Genomic DNA, 20,291 nt, shown 5'->3' on the forward strand with positions numbered 1-20,291 from the left:
GCTCCCGCATGGAAATGTGTATGTCACAGATTATTTTGACTCCTCTGCAATATCTACATCTTTTGATGCCTTGGAAGGGGGAGGCACACATGTCCTACTCCAGGAAGACTTGGCAGTGAGTTCCCAGCTTAACAGATGATGCACTTACTCGATTATTTTTAGCATGTTATTACCAGGCTGCTTTGGCTTATTTAATGGCTCCTTCTCCACCCAGCTGTGCAGTTTGCTGGGAGGATCCGACTGCACGGGGTGCTCACCTGCCCTCTGCCTCCCTCCCACCCCCATGCTGTGGTGACATTGGTGGGCAGGGACTCAGAGTGAGTGGCTCCCAAGTACAGCTGGTTGCTCTCTGGGTGCTGCTAATGGAGTTGTTGGAGCTCCAAGCAGAGTCCTGGTGCGACGCTTGCTCGGCTGCCCTGTGATAACTGATTGTGCATGTCCTCTGCCCGTGACAAACACAGGCTCAGACCCCGGTGAAATACGTTCATGCTAACACATTTTTCTTAATTTGCATTGGGCTAAAAGTGTTGGTACAGGCAGCTTAGTGAAATGTAGTTGCTTGTTAATCCATGGCAGCTTAATCATGTGTCTGGGCGCTCACTGTGCTGGCTGGGTAATTTACCATGGCAGATATTTGTTGCACTTACGGTTTTCAGACAACTGATACTGCTTAGCTGGAAGATAAACATTTCAAAAATCACACAATGATTTAGGGGCCGTGGGCAAAATGTATGGGAGTTGGGGATCTAAACTCGTTTAAAGATCTTGCTGCATATTCCTATTTCTAAAATGCAGCAGTGAACCATTTTTTGGTGTATATTTAACAGCTAAAAAATGCAGTTGGAAAAAAAGTCCTTCTTGTGAGTACCTGCATCCTTACAGCTCTCAGAACTTTTATAGCTCTGCATACACTTGAAAGTTTAATTTTCCAGTCCCGTTTCTTTTGGATCTTGTAATGAGTCCGTGTTACTTTTAATTTAAGATCTTAGTTCTTAGAGGTGTTTATGAAAAATATCAATGTTGTGATTATCAGGATGAGAAACTAAAATGGAATTATTTGGGCTTTTGGAAACAGCTCCTCTTTCTGCAGCAGAGAAATTTTTATAAGTACAGCTGCCTGGAGTGCTACTGCTAAATAAAGACTGTCAAAATGAACAAGGTATGCCTTATCCCCAGAGGTGAAAAGCCTGGTGCAGGAGCCTGGCTGCTCTCTTAGGGCACTTGGGTGCCATTGCAGCCATCCCTAGAATGCTGCCATGGCAGAGAGGTGTGTGGTTACTGCACCCCATGGTACCGAATTGCTGTGGCATCACCTGCTCTTGTAAACAGCTTTCTTTGGGTTTTGTGCCACAGGAATGATACGCCTCCAAAAAAAAAGAGAAAGTAAACCTGTAAGAGCACCAGGTGCTTTGGGCTGAAGGGCTTAATGCTGCTCTGGTCAGTGGGGCTGGGCAAGGGCTGCTGTGACTGCGTGCTGTCAGCCTCTGCACAGTCACGGCCGTGAGCTGCAACAGATTGTTGTTGAGACTAAATGGAGAGAAATGTGGCTTTTCTATAGTTGTTTATTTTTTAATCAACCCTGCGTTAAGCCTGCGCATACATCTGTCATCAGAGACCCTCTTCCTTTTGTGCTTAATGGTGTTTCTGCTGCCAACCTGAAGATTGACTGTACAGGGCTGGCATTTTTCCAGTGTCAGTTTTTCTTCTTGTCAGGTTTTTTTCTCTTTTCCCTTTTTCTTTGTGACAGTATTTCTCTGTTTAGCTTCTTCCCGTAGTCACTCACATTGAAACCCTGCACGGGGCCTTGGCAATGTGTGCTGAGGAGAGATAGCAAAGCGTGCTTGAAAGTGGCTTTAAATATTGAAACGTAGGGGAGAGAGCAGCGAGCAAAGGAAAGGTTGTACTGTAATCTGCAGCTCAGTGCATTTATGGAAATAAATTTGATTGCAAGTTGCTGCTAAAAGGTGTAGCAGTGCGTTGGAAGGAGAGGTTCACCAGAGAAGTGCATAAAAGCACTCTGCAGAGAAGGGCAGGAGGTTGGGGGTGTACACAGCTCTGCCCTCGTGTTGTAGAGCCTGTGAGAGACCTTCTAGCTGTGTCAGACAGATGCACCAAGCTGGACGTTAGCAGCATTCTGACTGCTCTGTGCCACCACTGGTTCAGCTCTGCGCTGGGTCAGGCTCAGAGGGAGCAGCTGTGGCTCCGTCACCTCAGCAGAGTTTGTGATTCTATGTCTTTGTGTTTTCCCCTGTTCAGACCCGGCTGTCTGCCCCGGCCCTGTGCCGGCTGAAGGCTGCAGGAGGACATGTGCTGTTTAGCCAACACAGAACTGTTGTCTTGGAAAGGTGCTGCAGCGAGTGCTAGCAGTTTTATGGGCTGAAATTAAATGTATATCATCCCAAATGATAGCTGTCTGTAGGTCTTTAGTTTGGCGTGTTATGGAATTTATGGGGTGTACAACAATCTCAGCGCAGAGATCAGAAGGCACTTGGCAGAGTGGGTGCTGAGCAGAAGCGGTGCTGGGAGCAGAACTGTCACAAGGAGCAGCTGGGTCAGCGCTGGGGATTTATCCTGTGAATGATTCAGCTTTTAATTGGGTGCAAATGCTTAATAGCCCCATGCAGTTATGTAAATAGCATGTAAACAGAAACGGACTCTGCTAATCGAAGGTAGGCAGCAGCTATGATTAGATCATATTTACACTGGAGTAGCTAATTGCTGAGCTGGGTCAGTGAGTGCACGTGGCTCAGTGATGTAAGGATGTGCCTGGTAGTTTGGGGCTGGCATTCCTCCGTTAGGTGCACGTGGTCCCATTCTGGGCAGATGCAGAGGGTCAGGGCTCAGCCTAGCAGGCAACCCAGAACTGCAGGGAATCCAAGGAGCTCTAGGCATGTGCTGGGTCAAATCAGGGTGCTGGATTTCTGCTCAGTCACCTCTTGTGTTTGCAGACCCCTTTCCTATAATTTAAGGGAAACAAAACACAATTATAAACCAACGGAGCTGATTCCAGTGTGGCCTTTTGGGGTGAGCACGGTGCTGCAGGTGCTCCTGCCATCTCACAGTCAGTTTGGTTCAGCTGAGAAACAGCAATTCCCTGCAGTACCGCAGGCACAATCATTTTTAAACAATGGGAGCTTTCCATTTCCAAAATTGGCCATAAAAAATTTGAAGTGTGGCAATTTATGGAAAAATGGAAGTGTTTAATCCAGACAATGAGAACTAGCAGCAGTATATAGAACTATCGGGCTGGTATTTTCTTGCAGATATGGCTATAGATAGGAACAAAGATAAATTGATTTTCCTTAGCGTTTGTGGCAGTAAAACCTATTTTCTCTGGAAGACTTCCTCATGCTCACAGAGGCTCAGAGATGAGAGGAAGCTGCAGCATAACTCAGCGCAGCCCTCCTGCACTCAGCACTGCATGCAGAAGGTGCTGTTCTGGAGTGGCCATTTGGGTATCAGTAATGAGAGAATTCAGGGCAAGTTGCTGGTGGAAAAGAAACGAAAATACCTCAAATCAGTAAAATTAGCAGCAGAGATTTTAAAAGCAGGCACTTGGGAAACGAGGCAATAACAGTCAGTAAACAAAATGCAGAGCTGGTTGGGAGGTGGTTGGGCTCTAGAGAGGTATTTCACCACGGAAAGACTCATTTGGCATCTGTTTGTGCACTCAGAGTGGCCCAGGGCAAGATTCAGAGGAGGATTTAAACACTGGAGTGTTGAGTGCAGCAGAATTTAAACCTCAGCAGAAAGCTGAGGCTGCAGTGGGCTCCTGAACTCAGCCACTGAACTGCCCTCTGCTAACTTACTGGTGACACAGTTCTCTCAAAGGTTTTTCTTTAAATTCATCAATCTAAAGAAAATAGTTGTATTTAACTCATTTAATTGTAATTAATGAGTGGAAGGACCGGATACTCTCCGTGGCTGTGCTGCAGGAGGACAGCTGGGAGGAGTGGAGGTGCTGCTCTCCTGGCTCAGCTCCCTCTGCCCATCTCAGAGCCTCAGTGCTTGGAGGTGTGCTTCAAAGATTCATCCTGAAGTCAAAGCTTCTTTCAAATTCTGGGAGTAAATAGGTTCCCACGTGGTGATTTCTAAACGGGAATAACTTATTCTGGTAAAAAATTATACGAGAAGTGAAGCTGATGTTAAGCGCAGATTAATTATTCGTTGGCTTTTCTCCCCCTTCTTTACGCTACGTAATTAGGAGGCTACCACCTGAATATGCAAATCAAGATGCTTTTCATTTTAATTCTTCATGGCGGGCTTCAGTTGCTGTTGCCTTTTCTCAAATGATTGCTTTGACCTCCTCCCTCCCCTACCCCAACATCTGCGTTGGTTCCATTTCCCAGAGCAGCTGCCTGAGCTGGAGCCAATCCTGGCTGCCCTCGTGCAGGGCAGTGTCCGTGGTGCTGTGCTGATGCAGCTTACAGAGGGACATGCAGAAAGAGTTTGTGTTCTCCTTGTCTGTCTATGCACAAACCCTCATAGAGGTGATCTCCGGGTTGCAAGAGATTGAACTGCTCCCGGTACAGATGGGCCCTGTGAACCTCACAGTGATTCTGCAGCTGTAAATGTAATGTTATGTACACTGAGAAATCCACAGGTGCTCACATTGCCAATTTAATTACTTGGTATTATGTTAAGAATTAGTTGTTTGAGAATTACGTAGTTAAACTGCATTACAAGCGTGGTCTTGGCACAAACTCTGAGGTCTTTAGCTGAGTTTAGTCAAGTGTTTGCCTGAGCAAGAACCCACACTGTGCAGCCTCAACCCCCTGTTTGTGATGTAGGCTTACAAAGGGTGACATTGCTGTATATGTTGCATGACAGCTGTCATTTTTATATTAATAGTATAATCTATGGAGGGCTTTGATATAAACACTGTAATTGATGTGTTTATGACAGAGAATTGTAGCATTCAGTGCCTGAGGGTTTCACACTGCATCTGAGCAGCAGTTCTCTGCCATTCCCATTTATTTCTCCCACGCTCATGTTTGCGTTGTTTACTCACATCCCCAAATGTCAAGAGCAGCACACCTCAATGCAGGCTGCTTTGCCTAACAAGACAAGATTTAACTAATAGGACTACAAGCAGATTCTTCAGAGGAGGGGAGTTCTGCTGTTTTTCTTCTGATTCAAGTGCCTTCTGCACTGGTTTTTGGCTGCTGTGTTGGGGTATTTGTCAGCTCCTGGGTAAGGTGTAGCCAGCTGTGTTTTGGGGACTGATGGGTGAGGTCTGGGTTGGGAACAGCCCATCATTGAACGGCTTCTGGTGCTGCCTCCAAAGCACTTCCAAAGAGGCTCGCAGGCACCACTACCATCTGTTGGAAGGGGATTAACATCATTTGTGTGCCCCATGCCTAATTGTGCGTGTAAAATAGCAGCCTGGTAGCACATGGGCTACTGCAGGTGCTCAGCCTGTAGTTTGGTGGAAACGAAGCCACGAATTGCACACGTGTCAGTGGATGCTGGAGAGCTCTGCTTGTTCTGCTGGGGTTGGGGCTGCCTCTGGCATCACCCAACACCTGGCCCCAGCCCTGAGATCCCTCTGGAAGGCAGTGCCAATAGAAATTGCTGGTTTCTGTAATATTGTGACACCTGCAGATCTGTTTGGAAATAATCCACTGACAGGCGAATATAGGTTCCTAACTCAGAAGGGAGCAAAGGAAGGAACAGAAAATTGCCTTTGTGCAGGATTTAATATTTACATCTCAGACTTTGCCAAATAGGTTTGTTATTTATAGCAATAGCAGCAGTAATATTCATCAGTTGCCATGGACATACTAAGCTCACCAAATACAACAGAGTGAACCACAATCTGCACTGGAGTCATTTTAAAATGCTTTCATGCTGAGCGAAATAGTTTGTATTAAATTTAAGAGTAAAATGCCAGGTTTCTCTAGTGCCATTTCTGGGATTTCAGATATAAAAATGGAAATACTTTATTGAAAATTTGATGGGAAGAGCAGTGCTGTATACAAGAACCCTTAAAGAACTTGCTGTCACTGGGTAGCATTCAGGATCACAATTTACTGTGCTTGAAAAGCAGGATGTATAATGAAAACTTCTAGAATTCCATTAATGAGGATATATTTTTGAAGAGCTGAAAAACAGATGAAAAATACGATTTAGCAGGTGAAGTCTCGATAGAAGCATGCTTCTGGTCAAGGTGCCTGCAGTAACTGCTTGCCCCAGCCCTCCTGCCCTGCCCTTGAGGAAGCTCCTCCTCACTTAGGAAACACCACACCTCCAAAATATTGCTGAAAGAAGCAGATTTCTCATTCTTGGGATAACCTAGGGAAAGAAAAGACAGAGCAGTTATGGAGGAGTTATGGATGCTGCCTGAAAAGAGGTTGGATCTGGGCAGAAATGCTCAGCGGTTATGTACCCGTTGTCCATCAGCCCAAACAAATTTGGCATCGAAGGAAGAGCTGAGAGCTGTCAGGCTTTAATACCCCCAGATAAGGCTGCTCCTTGAGGGAGACTGCTCAAATGCATGATAATAACATGGAACAGTGAATGACTTTTAGATATATTAGGTGATAAAATAAAGCAGACTGAAATTGAGACACGAGGAAGTGTAAGCTCTACATGGTGGGAGGTGAAATGCGTCTGATGGCTGCTGACCCTTTGGGAAGGGGTTCTGAGGATGTCTGGAAGGGGCGATGTGGGCAGCAGGGAGGCCAGGAGTGTGCATGCCCCATTCAGCCCACACAGTATGTGCTGAAGGATGAGGTTGGCTCTGGGACTTCTTCCAAAGTAGTTTGCAGGGTCTGGTTTAAAATTGAAGAAGTTTGAATTGGACTGTGATAAAAGTATCCATGTTGAAGAGATTCCTTTTTGGATTCATGCTGGTACTTTGTTGTAGCTTTTTGTCTTTGGCTTGCATTTTTTTTTTTTTTTTTTTTCAAGGCAGCATTGTAGTACAGATCCCTGCAGAGGGATGGCACTAAGCTGTGGGCCTTTTGCATTGACTCTGATATTTGTGGGAGCTCTGCAACCCATCATTGTGGGTGTGGGGCAGGCCAGCTCTCAGCAGTTGCTTGCAGCCTACCATCAGGACACCAGCACCATTTTGGTAATGCAGTGGAACAGACTGCCCAGAGGTGTGGTGGAGTCACCCACCGTCCCTGGAGGTTTTCAAGAATTGTTTAGGTATGGCACTTAGGGGCTCTGTTTAGTGGGCACAGTGGTGGTGAGTTGACTGTTGGACTAGATGGTCTTAGTGGTCTCTCCCAACCTTAACACTTCTATGACTGGGGGGGAATCCATGTTTTTTTGGGAACTGCTGGGAGTTCTTAGCAGTGGGACTGGAGCAGATTGTGTTTTGGGAGAGGAGTAAAGCAAAGGATTGGTCCTGTAAGTACAGTACCTACACCAAATCTGACATGGAAAATGGTAACAGCTCTGTGGTTCAGGACACAGAGCTGAAATTTGTGAAAATGAGATTCTTAAATGTAATACTGCAAATACAATTGTAGGGTGGGAGTTTTGCAGCCTTCCAGTAAAGGGCTTTGGTGTTGGCTGCCTCAGGGTGCAGCTCCTCCTTGCTGCCAAAGCAGCCGTGCCTCTGTAAGTTCTTTCTTTTCTTCTTCTTTACCCTAATGGAGGCTTGATAGTTCTCAAATGGACTGAGATACACTGCAGCTGTTTTGTAGTTTCTGTGATTTCAGCGTGTATTGTTGTGCATGATGTGTAATTGTATTTACTTGCCAGCAATAAAGAAGTGGTAGGAATGAAAAAAAAGCACATTACTGCTGTATTCTCTTCCTTTTCATGCAGTGCAGTGTGGGAGAGATTACATTCTGGAGGTAAAATTACAGTGTATGAAATCCCACCCTGAGCACTTCAGTGCGTTTTTCTTATAGCGAAAACAAATAGGAACAACAAAGAGAACAAACTCACTGCTTCTTTTGTTCTTTTTTTTATTATTATTTTATTAGAGAGTATTATATTCAAAAACTTTTGCCAGGTAGAAGAGATATGCAAAGGGAAAATAGAAGGAGAACTGTTAAAAACAATTGCATGCCCTGAAAATCCAGCGTGTACCCAGTCCTGCAAACAGTACTCATCCTCTCTGCAGAGTGGCTGAAATGCCACTGGGTGCTGCTTATAATGTTCAGGGCTACAGAATTGGCTAAACAGGATGGAAACAAAGCACAAAATGGTGCCTCCATCACTGTGCTCTCTGCCCCTTGTGAAAATGTCTCCCTGCCCTCCAGAAGGTCTTCACACAGCAAAGCGCTCAAGCAGGACCAGTTCCCTCCCTAGGACCCATCTGTGCCAAATATGAACACGTTTTGTCTGGGCAAAGAAGACTTTTGACTCCAACTTTCACATCGTTTCAGCTTAGCTTCAGAAAGGTTGGCTTTCATGAAGGTATGCAAACCCCACATGCGTGGTATTTAGGAAAAATTGGTCTGTTATGAGCAAGGGTGATCTGTAACTGAAAAAAGAGGTTTACTGGAAGCTGCTCTGGAAGTGATTTTGTGTGTGTGCGCGTGCTGCTTCAGACCATTGCGGTATTTTCATGTTCAGGAAGCTTACAGCTCCAGCTGTGGCAGAGAAGGTGGAAAAGTACCTTGAGAGATAAAATCATACATCTAAATTGTGCTTCCTGGGTGCTATTTTCCCTAATTAAAATATCTGTCACCAACACTCCCTGATCTGGCATACGGAGGCGGCCATCTTTGCTGGGCTGTGGTCAGAACGCACCAGTGTTGCTGAGATTGTTGATGCAATGCTGGCGGGGCAGTAATGCTCTGCTCACAGCGGTGCTGTCCTGAGTTGGAGAGCCCCTCACCTGGCAGTGGGTCACAGCTGGCCCTGCAGAGCTCCCTGCCTCCCCACAACTGGGAGCCATGCTGCCCGTGCATCAGCGGCCTCTCCGAGATGCTTCATTTCTGTTTGATTCTTAATTATTTTAATAGTTAAGGTACTTAACATGCTTTAGTGATTTACTTCATTTAATTGGATGTAGTGATTAGAATATCTTTTATATTACCCTCAGTGCGGTTTTAATTTAAGATTATAATCTCGTGTTCCTTTTCAGCTCCTCTCGCTTTCATTTAGATGGAGCCTTTTTCTTTTCTGATTTTATTTTGTTTGTTCAGTTTTCCTGCTGATTCAGTAAACATACTGCTGGGATGGTTCCTTGGGAAGCCTGACTGTGGCTATAAATTCTTTCATTTAGGGCAGATGCTAATGAATTAAAAAAAAAAAAAGAAATGGAAAGTGATGCATGAGAATGCAGTCAGCCTTTGGAGCTGTCTGCTGCTTTTTGCAGTCATTTATTAGCGTTAAAAAACATAATAATAATTGTTACCTTGATAGGGCTTGGAGAGGATGCATGCAATAAGGAAATGGAAAATGACAGCGTATTCTCCTCCCAGTGCATGTCATGCCTTGCCTCGGATGATGTATGGGTTAGGATTTTAGTATTACTACACAGGGTGTGAAATTTTGGTATCGCCATCCAGTGTAGGAATTGCTCTGGGAAGGGCAATGGGCTCAGGGCCGTGGGTTTTGAGCCCCGCTGAGTGGAGCTGAGGACAGCAGTGTGGGCTTTGAGCTGTGGGGAAGGGCTGTGGTGCTGGAGCCAGCTCAGTGCCAGCCTTGTGCATGGCAGCTGGGTCGCAGCTGTACCCACTGCATGCAGTGGGGAGAACCTTTCGCTTCCTTAGAAGAGGAGAATGTCTCCAGTGTTTGGCAGTGCCAAGCGTCAGGCCTGTAATATGCACCCTAAAGCAGTCAAACTGTTGTTATGAGTGCAAAAAATATTAATAAATCATTGGTTGTTTAAACGGAATCATTTAGGGCTCATCTGGCTAATGAGGAAGAAAAAGCTGAACAGAATGCTTCCGTTCGGTTTTACGGAGACGTATGAGATCAGCTGTTCATTGGAAGCTATCAGTGTACATACCTCGCTGGCTCCCTTGTGTAACATTCCTTATCTCCGTCTTATTAGTCTTTCATTAATTAAAGCTACAGAATTCAGCATTTTTTGTTAGCTGTGCTCTCAGCGTGAAATTTAGCTAATTCTTCTACTATTGGAAACAAAGCTCAAAGATTGAAGTTTATTCTCATTGTGTTCTTTCAGTTATTTATTTCATATTGCTGTCATGCATGGATGGATTTATATGATGCTCTGATGACCTTTAGAAATTCTTCTGATTAAATGCTGTTCTACTTCATTATGACATTTCTGTACTTGTACTACCAGATTTGATGTGTACAGCTTAATAACACAACTAGACATGAATGCTAATAACTTTACAATTAATTGCATTGCTATTTTTTAACGTAGACGAAATTTAGAGCAAGTTTCTCTTGCTGCAGGCTTACATGAATCATATAAATTGGAAGGTAACAAAAGAACATATTAGCATTTGTTAGCCTGGATGCACAAATTCAGTAGTAACCATTTTAATATGTTCTACAACTTTTCCAGCCTCAAGTTTAATATGTACTACAACTTTTCACCCTCAATTTTTCAACCAACGTCGTAATTGAATTGGTTCTTTCTTGCCTAAGGATAATGATTTTGCCCTGATGGAATCCTTATTAGATTTTAAGGATTGTACTGATGTTGCCTATTTTACATAGAGAGAATCACAGTTATTCAACTGTAAAATACTTTTACACAAAGGCCACTGTAAGTCTGAGATGTATGAACTAATTATAGTGTTTAGAATTGTTGTTAAGACCCAGCATCCATAGCTGGAGCCAACACAGTTGTGGAGCCTGTGTTTGGGTATTTGGAGTGCTTCAAGGACCCAGCCCAGGAAGGCAGGGTGTGGGGGCAGGCCTCTGTCCTGGCAGGGGTCTGGTTGTTGGTTCTGGTTGGGTTTGTCGTGTTTCAGCTAGCTGAGAGCGGGTGAGAACCACCTCACACCTTCCCCTGCATGCTCCAGCACTGCTTTGCTGTTCTTGGATGTGTGGAGGGAAAAGATGGCCTAGTTTGAATAGAAATGGTGTATTTCTGTTAGCCTGGAAGCCACCAGTCTCGCATGGGTAATTAGACCTTAGACTGCAGAAATAACTGTTGTGTTAATTGATTTTGTGGTTACTTCCTTGTGTGCTGTGTGTGTGCTGGTTGGAGTGGATGTGTGGGTATAATGTCTTCAGAAGTCCCACTGATAAAAGGTCTTCACCTGTGTGCATTGTGTGCAATGTATCTGCAGCCTCTAAACAGATGAAAAGGGAAGAAAAATTGCAAAAAAATATTAAATATCTTTATACTTATTAAATACAGATGTGTCTGGAAGTGAAATTAAACAAGCAGTCATTCTAACTTTCCTACAGTTAGAGGTTAACCTCAATTAAATATACCTTCCGAAGTCAAGTTGTTTTTTTTTTTTTTTTTAAGTATCCTCTTAAGATCATTTTAAATCCTAGGAGAGAGACCAGTTAGCATAACTCCATGGACTGCTCTTATGTGTGTTTTTCTTAAACCTTCATGCTTCATTACTGGGGATGGGTATCACTTCTAAGGTCATAAAACATGATTGCTTTCCCATACTTATGCTTCAGCCAGTTTTATTCACTGCAGAAAATAAGAGTAAGGACCAGCTCCGATGGTAAACTTGTGCTTACTCAACTAACTGTAAACAGAGTGATCAATATATGAAATCAAATGTTATGTCCGTGCTGCGTTAAGATGTTATCAAGCTGCTGTGCTTCTTGGCTCCTTGGTATGCCTCGAGGTACAGCACACCCCTCCAGCTACGTGTGGTTCAGCGGTTCCTTTAAATTGAGATGTAAATGTGTCTTAAAGGAAAAATAAGTATAGAAAAGAGCAGACCTAAAGCTAATAGAGCTGCATTGAATTCATCTCAAATACATGTTAAATTTTCCTGACACCGTTACCCTTTCCTTTGGAAGCTTCAGAGTGTTCTTGGCTAATAATAAAAATAAGACAAACCCTGTAAAATCAAACCAAGGAAACTCATTTTCCCATCTGTTTTCAACCTTTCCCTCTTTGTCCTGGATATTTGTAGCAAAGGAGACAAAATCCCATCAAGCATTCTTTTAAGCTTTGCACACTTGTTTATACTATTTGCTATGCTTGAGCTTCTGCCTTTAACAACAAAAGGAAATAATCAGGTGCTGGTAGCAAAGTTAAATGAAGACTGTAGCAGGAGACAAGATCTGTGGATTGCCACCCTGACTCTTAGACTCTTCTACTGAGCAGCCCATGCTAAATTGTTTAACCTATTAGCTGCTGATTCCCTGTCTGTGAAGTGAGGGCATTGAGATTTACCTACTCAGTGTTGGTCCCAGCATTTGCCTGCTTATGTTGGTGCAGCGATGTTGAGATGCTTGGTGTGACAGCTCATCAGGGATTGGTTTGTGAGGCACTGCTGTGGCTCTGTCACAGGAGGTGGGGAGTGGGGCTGCAGAGCGGCTTCGTGTTGGGTTTGGGGGATCAGACACAACTGGCGAGTTGCTGCAGGCTGCCGTGTGCAGTCATTGCATTACAAGGCTGCTGTCAGAGGCAGAACAGGCATGCAGACATGCCTTCCTCAGTTGCTGGCCCCTCTGGTGAGTTCATCTCAGTTTTCAACATGTTTGATGGAGAGTTGACTTGTGAGGTGGGAAAGGGGCAGATGCTTCAGCAATGCCCATCCCACAGCTGTGTGCTTGGGCAGAACTGGCACACAGGGCTCTCACAGCAGCGCCTGCAGGAGGCGCATCCTTGTGCTCTCAGTCTGCCGGGTCCCGCCATGCCTGGAATGGTATTGAAGCATCCTGGGGGACTTCGTGGTCTCTGTCTTTCCAAATGAATGGAATAAGGAATTGTGATTGTCAAATGATAGTGAGAAGGGAATGGTTTGTTTTTCTGTTGCTTCTTTCTAAAGCACCATTTTGTTTGGGTGCAAATATTAACACTGACAAGTGTATTTTAGAGTTTGTGAGTGCACCTTAGGCTGAGATGGTGCATTGTTTTTTCATGTTTAATGCACACAGTTTAGATGGCATGCATTAATTATATTCTTATTGCCTTTGTTATGTTAATGGCAGAAATAAACTCTTGGTTTTCTTTTATTTAAAAAAAGAAAAGAAAATGGGTAAGATTTCTTAAGATGCGTTATATATCAGCAGCTAATGAAGAGGAAATAACGATGACTCTGCACTGTAATATGTATTAGAGCACTAATTAGACTACAGCAGAACTGCTCACAGTTGTCTTTTAAACACCTGCTTGGTAATTGCCAGCCCATGTGTTACTGCACGTAGCAGGGCACGCCTGCACACACACAGTGCGCATCGGCCTACGTTTCTGTTTGTGTTCATCCACACTTACATGGGGTTAGGAAGGATGGGTGGCACTGAGCAGCCCTCCTGCTGGCTGGGCTGGGCCTGTGTTCCCCATTGCCTGCTGCAGAGGAAGGGAAAGGAGACCAATATGGGTTTTTTTTCCAACTTTATGACCCTGTAAAGGCGTTGTGTTTTCTGGGCAAGAATTACTGATCCATACAGTTGTCTTGCATGTTTGTTAAGCCAGGCTTTTCTGTATTGCATCTTCAATATTTGTTATTTATTTTTGTGCATCCATTTTTTGAGACCGTTAACAGCTGTACATTTAGAAATAATGTTGTCCTTCCTTTCTAAAGTCCCTTTCTTTAACTGGAGTAACAAACCACAAATGCTTCCAACCGACCTCTTACTTGCCTTTACATTTTTGAATGTTATGTGTAAGTAACTGAGTTTTAAACGTGGGTAACAAATGTGGAGCCCTCATTGAAGCTGGCCATGGGTTATAAGCATTGTTCCTTTTGCTTTATATCAAGATGCGGGCATCACCTACCTACCTGCCTTGCAGCCTCTTGTGCAAGCTCATGTTGCCCATGTTATGGCCTTTGCTAATGGCAGTGACTCCTGTATTCCCCAAATACTGACCCTGTGCTGTACCACCTCTTTTCTCTCGCCCCTTCCCAAAGGCACTCTGCTCTGCCCTTGGCCGTGCTGCTGATGTGTTGCAGGACATAGAGCTGTTTGTGTTGGAGAGCCTGAGCAGCCCCAGTGAGTGTACCAAAGGTGAGAACTCATTCAAGACCTTTTTTTGTTATCTTGCCCATTTTTAGCAGATGTACTAAGTGCTGAGATAGTTAATTGATTAAGTGCCACATGACCACATTTCCCATAAAATAATGGGTTTAAAAGTAATATGTAATATTTCCATTTTATAGCTGTTATATTTTTGTCTCTGTTTCAAATTGTTTTATAGTAGCTGCAATTTTATATAACCCCATTTCAGCCATCATGAGCTACAAACGTTTCTGTGCTGTACATAAAAGAATTTTTGACTTGCACACAGGGATGCTGCTGCTTTATATAACTTTGGCTCTGCACCCTGAAGGTAGCAGTAACACTTGGGGAGCTTAGTGCAGCAATCACAGAGGGGTATAGCTGGGAAGGGAGGAGTGCTGGTGAAGTTTGGCTGTGCCCATCAGCAGTGTTTTCATCCTTGTTAAGTACCAGACTGGTACCAGCTCTGTGGTCAGCCCAAAGACCAGGTGAGAGGTGATGCCAAGGGGTGCAAAGCAGCACTGGATGTTGTAAGCCAGCACGATAACCAGGTATGGGTTTATTGAAGGGAAAGAAGAAAAGGAGAATCCCTTTTCCTGTTCCTCTCTCCCTCTTAGCATGTGGCCTGATCCTGAGCATGGTCCTGTGCTGTATGGCAGAAGTGCAGCGGGCTTTACAGAAAAACAACAGCTATAAAGAACCCGGACTCCAAGCAATTTAGTTGCGTTCTTCATTAGGATGAGCAGTGGGCTCAGCACACCAGATGCCTATACAGCGTCAGCTTTTTGTGAAGCCAATAGAGCAAAGCGGGAATGCATTCGTGCAAGGGAATTGGGGCCAGAAGCTGAGTCTTCTAGAACCCCAGGTGGATACTTTGCCTTGCTGAGCTTTTGGAAAAGCAAGTCTGGCTTGGTGGCACCGGCTGTACACCTGCCAGCTGCTGCTGTCAGACCTGAGCTCACCCCCCAACAAAGTGCTGAGCAAGCACGTCTGGGAGTTTTGAGCAAGCCAAGCCCATCTTCGACAGAATATTCTTCAGAGGTCAGGCACTTTCCTCCACTTATGGGAGAAACTGTCTGAGTGTGTCATGAGAGGAGGAGGGAGGGGAAGGAAGGCATCTAGAAACGGGTTGAGTCCCTCCGGGTGCTGCTGTGCTGGAAGCCCAGGTGTTCAGTGTCTCTGCTCACTGGACTGGTACCTGTCACTAGCATGTGGGAGCAGAGCTCTTCCCACTCCATCTGCCCTCTGCCTCGTGGCCTTAGGATTCACAATACAGCGTCAGAGGAGATGAGGCCTCTTATGATGTCAATGAACTGCAGAAATAACCTCTGCAGGGTTTCCTTAAATCACCCCCCAGGGTCTTTCCCTGCTGGCTCCCCAGTGCATGGCAGGTGACTGGAGATGTTAGCTTCTGCTTCCCTATTGCTGTTTAATTGCCAATCTATATGAGCAGTATAATTAGGCATAAGCCATATCAATTTAATCACAAACCCTAAACAAACCAATGCTCATTCAAGTCCTATGTATATTGACAGGCTAAAGCAAACCCTCAGCTCTTATCCATTCTGCATACTGATAATTTTTCTGCCAGTGTCTTCTGCATCAGAAAGTCAATAACTGAGACCAACGTTTGTGTCAATAAATCCAGCACGCAGTCTGCCCCTTTCCTGAAGGCTCACACACTGCTGCATCACTGCTTCTCACTGGGGAGCTGACAAGGGTTGTAACCTGTTTCTTTTTCTCCCTCTTCACCTTCTCCAGGTCACAGGTGGAGGGAAGTGGAATTCTGGGCAGTTTTGAGGTGTTGAGGAGAACCTTGCAGTGCTCAACAATTCCTGAGCAACCTGCTGTAAAGTAAGTCTGATTTCTGAAAGTGGAAAAGGTTCAAATTGAGTTTAGGTGTCTCAGATTTCCTATGGGACTTTGTTTTGTGAGAAGGACAGTGGGTTTTGTTCAGTTGCTCATCACTCGTGCTGCATTTACATGGCTAGAAAGGCTCAGTCAGCCATCGTAGCTCTGACACATGTTAAAGCCCTTGCTGAGGGCAGCAGTGTCTCAGCTCTGTGTCTCACACAACATCCCGGTGTGCTGGAGCTGCTGCTCACTGCAGCTGCTGCTCACTGCAGCGGGACCCAACCCTGCAGGGCTCAGCACAGTGCTGTGCTCCCAGGGAGAGCTGAGCTGCGCTGCTCTGTGCAAGTGCTCCAAACATGCACGACCTTTACATTCAGGCTGAAACAAAAAGATCTGTTGCTAACTAGGAGTCCGGAGTTGCTTTCATATGTCTGAGCATTCAGGGAATAGATGTAGCTTAAAATGCAAATGTGGTACTTTCTGCAGAGCATCTCTGCTTTTCAAGATCCCTCATTTCATGCTGTTACCGTGCACTGCCCTGCTGTTCCTATGAAAAGAGCCTCTCTAAGGAAGAGATTCCCACGGACAGAAATCCAACTGATGTGGTTAAAAAAAAAAAAAGTAAAACATGTATTTTAATTTCTAAAAGGCATGATGCCCATCTGAAACTTGGCAATCAGCATCTTCTCGGGCGCGTAGAAATCAGCCAATCACTCCCTTGGTTTTCTGGGCATGCATCTCATTCAGTGGTCCTCATCCATGTGAGCGAGTAGATGCTGAAGTTTTCGCATAGATCCTGAAGTTTTCACTGTAGGGTTTCCCTCTGAGAGCAGTGATGCTCCAGGGCCTGTTGGCATCTCTTTTCTCTGTGTGTAAGTTCCATGCAGGTGCAATGTTAGGTGTCCTGCACACGAAGAGAATCAGGCCCAAATGCTTCTATTCACATTACCAATGAGAAATGTCTGCAGTGCCCATGAGGAGCAGCTGCATGGTGAGTCTGTTCCCTGGAGGTTACACGTGTTCCTGTGATGCACCACCAGTCCGGCAGCAGTGTTTGCTTGGCACTTGTTGAGGCTTCCTGGACATTGTCATCCTCTGTCTTTACAGCTATGTACGATGTGTTATTGATGGGTGAAATACAGAAGAGGTTTGACATTTCTCTGATATCTTGCATTTTTATTCTCTTATAATTTCAAGCATTTCCAATTCTGTGCCACTACCACATAATTGAACATTTTAAGCACATAGTTCCTAGCAGTGTCAGCTTGTATTTTAAGCTTGTCTGGTTATTTTGACAGTGTGAGGCATCACAAGTGATGTAAGCTGTTTCTCTCCTTAGAAGCAGGACCCAGCCCTGTGCTGCCCAGATAAGAGCAGTGAGACAGAAGCTGCTTTAGAAGCAGCAGGACACGTTTGACTGCACTTCACTGTGCTGTAACCAGAGAATAGAGCATGCAGCACTTTGGAAATGAACTGAAGCTACATAGAATAGGGGGAAAAAATCAGATCCAAGTCCTGCTGTAGTCCGAGACTCCTCAGAGATTTGGAGAAGTGCAGTTTGCAGCAATTTAGCCTTGAAATTGTGGTTGTGACCGTGCTGTGTGTGTGACAGAGCCTGATCAGCACATCGGTAGCTTTCAGCTTGCACTCAGATACGGAGCTGGGAGCTCAGGTGCTGTGGGCAGCAGTGGGAGCAAAGGAGGGCTCTGACCTGTAGGACTTTAGGACAATCAGGGAGATCAGGGGAGGGAACGGAACCTGCCCCACGCTTAAGTGGGACTTGGGCATCCAGTGAAGCAGGACAGTGTCCACAAGCAGCAGCACCTTGGTTCCTTCCTGAGCTCAAAAAAACAGCATGAATTCTGCTGTTTTCTTGAAGGAAAAACAGTGAGGGCCTTAGAAAAACTCCTGAGCTCTGCACTTTTAGTGGGCTGAGATATTTCTCTGTAGTTCTCATTTTTTTGGTGCTGAGAAGCTCTGCCCTGCTCCTTGTCTCAGCATGTGGGCTGCTTTTTTCAGATTTGACCATGGTTTTCCTAAGGCATTTGTCAGCCACTGCCTCCCGATCCTTTGGTCACTGTTTTCATAGATGTGGTCATTAAGAACTATAACTGATAATCTTGAGGACTGGCAGCTGTTGTCAATGATACATGGCTTCCTCTGGGAAACCTCTGGCTCTGATAGCTTCAAAATATGACATAAGTCTCATCTTTTCAGGAAAGCCTTTTCCAGATGGGTTTAAATTAAAGCGTTGCCCTTCCCATTGCTTTATAGACAGTAGCTAATTAGCTGCAGAATGGATAGCTTTGCTCCTGCTTGAGGGCAGGCAGAAGTGGGTGTTTGATATAGAAGCATTTCTGTCTTTGGTTTCAGTGCATCCGTAAGGACAGATGATGAAGTCATTAGAATAAATATCAATACATGTATTGAACTTTCCATTATTCTGAGTTTACCAGAGCTGGCTAAAAAGAGGACAGTTCTTGAGAAAGATCTCATTTTTATTATAGTTCTGCAATAGATCAACTGCAGATCAATTTGTACGTTTTGTCATCAGTCCTATTAGTAGAATACTGCCAAAATTTGCAATCACAGTTGAGGAGCTGACATCTGAACCTTGAAATTATTCAGGAGGGCTCCTCACGATCCTTGGTTTCCAGCTAGAGGAGGCATTAGCCCCAGGCTGCAGTAGGATTCTGTGTCCTCTTTTCCTCCTGCGTGTGTGAAAACGGCTCCAAGAGATTGTTCTCCTTCAGGCAGGAAATCCTGAAAATGCTGAGCTTTTCATTTAGATGCCTTGCAAGCAGTGCTGATTCGATTGCCAGCCTTGTTTCCTCTTACAGTAGTTATAAAAACCTCCTCCCCTCCCCAGTCAAATTTAAAATGGCCTATTTTAATACGCTTCTCTTAAGCGTGTCTATATGCTAGATATGAAGTGTTTGAGCTTATCTTGTATAATGTAAATACTGCTGTGCTTCCAGATTAAAGGGTTTTTTTCCTTTGATCCAGTCTTCTTGTAGCCAGTTCAGCCTTTGGAAGGAGTCAGAAGAGATTTGTGGAGCTTGGCAGCGGTGTTGTTCCTGAGGAAGACTGGAGGAAGAAAACTCAGAATCACCCCTATGAGCAGCTCTTTAAAACGAATGGCTAACTGAAGGAAGAAGCCTTGTGGTGAGCAATTTTTTGCTTAAGATAGCTCGAGACCAAGTGTAAAAATAGCACTGCCACGTCCATGTAGCATGGTGGTGGAAGCAGTGCCTCTGCTGCAGCCTGGGGCAGTCGTGCCCTGTGCTCCCATTGATGGCCCCATGCTGCAGGCCAGGCCCTGGGCATGCAGGTGTTGTCTTGTGAGTGAAGGGAGCCACGGCTGTCTTGTTGTTTGTGGGGATCCATGGAAAACTTATGGTAGCTCTTCTGGAAACTTGTGCACGAGTGGAACTTGGCTGAGATGCTGAGATTTGTTCTTCTTTGCTTTTTCCCTCAGTTAGAAGGGTGGATCAGAGAAACTCAGATCAGGCCCCCAGCACTGGATACTGTGGTTGCTTGAAAATAATTTATTAATAGCTTTTATATTTCATGTTTCCAAGGCAACATGAAAGCTCAGGACATTGGTTTTCCATACGTGAGCGGAAGGTTTTGGCTGCAGAAGTGTTTTCCTCTGTCTCACTGAAACTGCCATCAAGGCACTGAAAGCTGTGCTGTCTGTCACTGTAGTCAGTTTCTCTCCGATATCCATAAAACGATGCAAGGCAGATAGATGCAGCTGATGAAATAATCTCTTCTTGCTGCAGAACTCATTCAATCACCAGAGAGCTCCAGCGTTCAAATAGATAAATTAGTGCTGTGACAATAGTAACTTTGCCTCAGTTCAGTGGCAGTTAGGAAGTGAGACAAAAATTAAAGTATTTGTCTGTTTTAACTGTGGCCCTTCTCAGATTGCTAATGAGAGAGATTCTTGTTAAACGTATGGCCTTTCAGATAGACTTCTTTACAGGTCCTCCATTGGGAAAATGATTTAGTGTTTGTATCATAAGAGACATGAAAGAGGGGGCTTTCCCTTGTTTTCTCTGCCTCGTTTCCTTTTGTGCCTTCAGCTGATGGAACAGGTCACTGCTCGTGTTCCAGCACAAAAGATCCCTGAAACAGAAATCATTGGAGAGAGCAGGGCCACCAAGGGCCCCTTTGCCTGCTCGATTAATGGCACAGTGGGCACACCCAGGTGCTTTGGTCTCAAGGGAGAACTCACTTTCCTTGGAGATGGCAAAAATCAATCTGTGCTTCTACTGAGAGCTGCAGAGAAGCTGCTGCATGGTGCTGAAATAAGTCCACTTGTGTGCGGGAAGCACTGTCTGGCTGTGCAGAGCCGGGCCCTGCAGCAGGGCAGGGCAGGGGCTGAGGTCCCCACTTCCCAA

The 20,291-nt window shown here is 44.9% G+C and overlaps 1 long non-coding RNA gene across 4 annotated transcripts in view; it reads left to right on the top strand.

The window, feature by feature from the left end:
- The window catches only part of LOC107054413, a 176,041-nt gene that overhangs the window by 141,054 nt on the left and 14,696 nt on the right, over nt 1-20,291 (top strand). For all 4 annotated transcript variants that reach the window (XR_003077344.3, XR_005839166.2, XR_005839167.2 and 1 more), the window contains 3 exons: nt 13,944-14,040; nt 15,793-15,885; nt 18,892-19,050. This is a non-coding gene — a long non-coding RNA (uncharacterized LOC107054413). The remainder of the gene's footprint in view (nt 1-13,943; nt 14,041-15,792; nt 15,886-18,891; nt 19,051-20,291) is intronic.

This window comes from Gallus gallus, chromosome 12 (genome assembly GCF_016699485.2).
Source record: "Gallus gallus isolate bGalGal1 chromosome 12, bGalGal1.mat.broiler.GRCg7b, whole genome shotgun sequence".
Lineage (NCBI taxonomy): Eukaryota > Metazoa > Chordata > Aves > Galliformes > Phasianidae > Gallus > Gallus gallus.